This window comes from Dermacentor andersoni, chromosome 2 (assembly GCF_023375885.2).
Source record: "Dermacentor andersoni chromosome 2, qqDerAnde1_hic_scaffold, whole genome shotgun sequence".
In the NCBI taxonomy this organism is placed as follows: Eukaryota; Metazoa; Arthropoda; class Arachnida; order Ixodida; family Ixodidae; genus Dermacentor; species Dermacentor andersoni.
The window spans coordinates 218,970,355-218,976,354 of NC_092815.1; positions in this window are offsets into that span (position 1 = coordinate 218,970,355).

Consider the following 6,000-nt stretch of genomic DNA (forward strand, 5'->3'; position numbering starts at 1 on the left):
CCGGTTTGCTACCCTGCGCTAGGGGAGGGAAAGGGGAAGTAAAGACGGAAAGAAGAGCGTGACAAAAATAAAACAGTGAGAAAAAAAATTGGAACAGGGACGAAAAGGGGTCATTAGAGTCTTTCTAATAGGCCACTGTCCCGTAGAAAAGTCAGCAAACCCTTGACCGACTTTTGCTGCGACGACAGTTCACGTCGGCATTCCAAAACGGACTGTTCTGAAAGTGGCCTGTCGTCAAGGCAACTTTGACGTCAGGCCACTTTGTCGTCAGGCCACTTTGACGTCAGGCCACTTTGTCGTCACGCCACTTTGATGGGCAGGGACTCGAGCCCCTGCCCATCATCTAGCCTCACTGCCAGAGGATCGACCACGTGCTTCCTTTTGTGAAACAGTCCTGCCTTATCGTGCATACCTTCAATCAGGTTATACAGCTCCAGCGAATGTTCCGTTTCCACCATGGTGCTTGGCTCAAGCAAAGGTTCGACTAATGGTACCAGGAATACGAACAAAAGCCCACCTCTCGTCTCCAGCACTCAAGCAGCCTTCACTGCTCTTGCTGTACGAGACGTACAACGAGCATCATCATCTATATACTGACGCTTCAACCACGGTGAATGGGTCTGCAGGATCGGTGATCTTTCCTGCAAAACCTTCCACCATAAAGATTCGACTCTCTCACCAGACTACATCGACTGCCGCGGACCTCGCTGCTATTCGTTGTGCACTTCGTGTAATTTCTGAAGAACTATCCAAGAAATGGAGCGTGTTCACTGACTCCAAGGCTGCCCTTCATTGTTTGGTTTCTGCCTTACGCCGAGGACCCCACAAACAACTAGTTCTAGAAATCAGACTGCTGCTTCACCACTTCAGGACACGACATCACGTTGCAGTAGATTACAAGCCACTGTGGCATAATGGGCAATGAACATGCCGACGCAGCAGCACGATCTGCACATGAGGAGGGCTTGCCAGACTCCATTCCATTCTCAAGAACAGACGCTGCAACGAAAATTCGTGTGCTTGCAAATGAAGCCATCAAAGCTTTATGGAACACACCAAGCTTAAAGCATACACGTCTACACCGACTGGACCCATCCCTTCGACTTCGACCACCATCTGGACTCTCTCGTCTCGAAACAGCAGTACTTTGCCGACTGTGGCTTGATGTCCCTACACAAGATCCTTCGCCTTCCGAGTCGGTATGGACGACAGCGCGGCTTGCAGACACTGCGGTGACGAGGAGACTATCGAACACGTGCTTTGCTACTGTCCTCAATACAGAGCGCACCGGCTGTCACAAGCGACCGCGTTAGGTGGAGAGGCTACCTATAGTACTACTAGGGCTGTGAACAATCAAGGATGACCTCAAAGTCAGCGCAGCCAAGCTGCTGTATGGGTCAGCAATCCGCGTTCCACGCCAATTTTTCGGCACCTAGAGAGGCACTCCGCTAGCGGCCGCGCAGAACTTAGAGAGCAAGGGTTTGTTTAATCATAAGAATTTATTATAGAAAATTTCTGATCTCAAGCAATTACACTCTCGCTTGTGATATTATAGGTAGTTGAAATGCAATGCGGACTGTCGCAATGAGGTAAAAATGGTTCCCACGGTTCCATACAGATTTAAAAACGGGCTACATTTCTTCGTTCTTTGGTCTGCTTGCGTGAACCGGCAAGTTCGTACCTCGGATGTAATAGCCTCGGCGAAAGTAGGCTCAAACGAGTTGAGGGGTCATTACCCTTCTAAGCTGCAGCTTTTCTCACAGAAAGCATTCGGGACAACGTTGGCTACTTTCAAAAAGACCTGGTCAGCCACCCGCCCTTGCAGGGCGCCACCACTTACTTCGCCATCCGCTCCGTGAAGCTAATTGCCTGTCGCTAAAGATACGCGCGCCGAACGTCATCGCACGTGGGGGTGCTGCAGCTTGAAGTGGCGTTCGGGCCACAAATCCACCAAGTCCATTGACGAGTACATTCGGTAATAGGAATGAAGGAAAGAAAGGAAGGAAGGCAGGAAGCTTTCTTTGGCTGTTTGCTTTGTTTGAGGATAACTGTGGGTGATGTTGACGGCGAATGTTTCTTTTTTTCGACGTTCAGTCTAACGCAAAACGGCTGAGTTGACGTTAAACGTTACCTTGTGCGCAACCCTGCCGTTTGTCTGCGTAGAACCCAGACCGCACAGGATGAGGCGTTTGCTGGAGGCATTGTTGTGCGCCATATTTTATAACGTCTTAATTTATTATTAAATCCCAATCAGCACGGCTTCCGGCAAGGAAGATCCTGTGTTACACAACTAGCCGAGTTTGTTCATGAGGTATGCGAAGCTTTGGATTGTTTTAGCATCATTGACTGCATATTCATTGATTTTCAAAATGCCTTTAACGTAGTTGATCATGGTCTCTTAGTACCCAGGTTGCGTTGTTTAAATGTGAATGAGAAGGTTGTTGAATGGATTAGGGAAAATTTAGGTTAAGGTATCAGTATGTCACAATGCGTAACGTCATGCGTCCCACAAGGATCAGTTTTGGGGCCGTTCCTTTTTCTTGTATTCATTAATGGCATATCAGACAATATTACTTCCTACATGCGACTCTTCGCTGATGACTGTGTAGTCTACAGAGAAGTGAAAAATTCCCAGCATTCACTTGCTTTGCAGGAAGACCTAAATACATTCCAGCGGTTCTGCGAACAGTGGCACATGAATATACAATTGCAAAAAACAGCGGACATGTGTTTCACGAGGAAAAAGAATGCACCTAATTACGTCTATGACATAAACGGTCACTTATTGGAAACGGTTCTCGAATATAAGTATTTAGTTGAGTACATCACCTCAAAACTATGTTGGCATCGATATGTTGATTGTGTTGCTGGGAAAGCTTGCATAATGTTGGTTGTTTTGCGCCATAGCACGAGAATATTTCCGCAAGACTCTAGGGATTTACTATTTAGAACGTATATTAGGTCCGCGCTGGAATATGCTTGTACTGTATGGGACCCGCCGATAAAGACCGACAAACAAAAAATAAAAAGCATCCAGAACATAGCGGCCCGCTATGTTTCTGGGAATTATAGTAAACACATCAGTGTGTCTGGCATAAAACGGGAATTAGAATGCGATCCCCTTGAAGTAAGAAGGAGAAAGCTAAGGCTTAATCTTTTAATAATATATGTTACTATAGAATTGCCACTCTGAGGGAGAAGTGCATTTTTCATACACACTACAGATTCGAGCCAGTTTAGCATAAGCATAAAGTGCGCGAATTCAAGTCAAGGACCGATATGTTCAAAATATTTTTTCCTCTCACTTTTCGGGAATGGAATGCTTTATCCTAATTTCTTTTTAATATTACTGACAATGAAGTGTTTGCATTGTCATTGTGACTGCCCTTGCAATGCACAACCAAAACCCCCCACACTGTAATGCCACTGCGGTGCTGTGGATAAATAATAATATAAATAAATAAATAAATTGTACTGGAGAAGAACGAGCAGCAGGCACTGCTTCAAGAAAGACGACGACGACGAGTGATTGGAAGCCTTGTGCCTGTGTTGCCGAAGCTCTGTGTCCTCTCGCATCGGTGCTCTGCTATCTGAGCGTTTTATTCATTGAATTATAACGCCTCTTGACCAAATAAATAAATAATCGCAATACACCATCTGTACTGTGTTATTCCTTCAGTCCTCGTCTTTTTCGCTGTTGAAACATGTCGATATCCCAGTTGAAGGTGCCGATCCGTGAAGAAATACAGAGCAGGGCATACATGCCAGGCGATAATCTCATCATAGTGGAAAAGCTCTTGCGCTCCAATTGCTAGCACGATTGGCGGCATCTGCAGAGCCTGATCAATTACGTGACACAAGTGACCAGAGGCCATCTTGGCACCAGATCCTGAAGTGGTATGCCGGGTCTGCAGTTTATATAGTGCGGCGTTGTGCCTCGATGTGGCAGGTCGCCAGTCAGCGTAGCAGTAGTCGCAGTGCGACAGTCGCGCCGCCATTTTCCTTGGAAATATAACGATAAGGTGGAGGCTTGGGCGAATTGGGGATTCAATATCGGCATGTTTGCGCAACGCAGAGACTAGGACTGAAGGAAGAACACAACACAGCGCCTGTATTGTGTTCTTCCTTCAGTACTGGTCTCTTTCAATGAGTAAACATGTCAATACTCCTGTGGAAGGTGCACAACCGTGAACAAATATAGAGTAGGGCATATATACCAGGCGACACTATCATGGTGGTAGAAAAGCTGCTCCACTCCAATTCCTTGAGGGATTGTCGGCATCTGCCGAGTCTTTAGAATTACGAGAAATAAGTGACCGGCAGCCATGTCGGCACGAGACCCCGAATTCTTAAGCAGGTGAGGCAGCTTATACAATGTGCCATTGTGCTCCGGTGTGCGGGGCTTTCAGTCAGCGTAGCATCAGCCACAGCGCCAGTAGCGCCATAAATTTGTAGTCGAAGGTGCCGATTCTTTTATAAATACACAGCAGAGCATACATCTCAGGTGACACTGAAATTATGGTGCAAAAGCTGCTGCGCTGCATTTACATCCATGATGGCCGGCATCTGGCCGGCATTTACATCCATGATGGCCGGGGGGCGTGGAACCGGCAGTGCTATGGCAATGCCGCTCACGCATGTTCTGCTTCTCGTGCAGGCTGCATGTAGTTCCAGAGCGCTTTCAACAGGCCACGAATGCGACAACCACAGGATTATGGCCAACATCACCGAAGTATTCGCATGCAACAGCGACGAAATCTTCAATGCACGCGATCGTGGACCGGTGACGTCTGCTCCAGTGGAATCCGGCATATGTCCAGCCACAGTCAACGAACCATGGTTCACAGCTACTATCACCGGCCTACAAAAGGCGGCAGACTGCAGTGTCCCTCTGGGGCGTTGAACCGGCAGTGCTATGGCAATGCCGCTCACGCATGTTCTGCTTCTCGTGCAGGTTAGTGAATGTATACCATGCAGAACATTTGCAGTTCTTATCTTGCCGGTTCCACCCCGTATCCTGTATAACTGTGTACATATGCATTCGACACCAGAAACCGCTCAAGGCATCGCATTTTGTTGTTGCGTCGTTATGCCTTTTATTTCTTATTATTAATACTGTGTGGTGATATTGAAATGAATCCCGGCCCTAGCACTGATGTGACACTACAGAAAATTTTGGATGGGCAAAATGTGATTGTTCGAAAGCTTAATACTATTGAGGCGAATCAAGCGGAACAGAAGGCAGCTATAAATGATTTGACTGCGCGTGTGTCGTCAATTGAAGTAAAAATGTCAGTATTACCAAACTTAGAATCCGCCGTTACTGAGTGTATCGCACACTATAACACACAGCACGGGGTGATACAGCTGCTCCAAAGTAAGGTCGATGATCTTGAAAATCGTAGTAGGCAGCACAACCTTGTGTTCTACGGCATACCTGATACAAATATTCGCGAATCTTGGTCATCATCTGAATTGCTTTTGAAGGAAGTATGCGCAACAAAATTGCAAGTTAACCCTGAGTCAATCGAAAAAGCCCATCGACTTGGAAAATTTCGAGAAGGGAAAACGCGACCCTTGATCGCAAGGTTTGGGTCTCTGAAAGAAAAACATTTGATTTTAGGAAAGGCCAAGAATTTGAAAGATACAGGTATCAGTATGTCGGAAGACTTTTCTGAGCCAGTGCGCAAGGGAAGGCGAAACCTGTGGCGATTTGCTCAGGAACACAAAAGTAAGGACGCACGTGTGCAATTAAGGCATGCAACACTCTACATAGACGGCATCAAGTACACCTATGATGACCTTTCAGACAAGGTTGTGCCATGCAAATGACCCAATAACTCCTTATCGACTTCACTTTCCTTTTTGGTAGTCAACTGTAGGAGCATTAAAAACAAAGTTGATGCTTTCAGCAATTTAGTGCACATGGTCAAACCTAGTGTTGTTATTGGCACCGAATCATGGCTCGATGAAGACGTAGCAAGCTCTGAAGTATTTTCT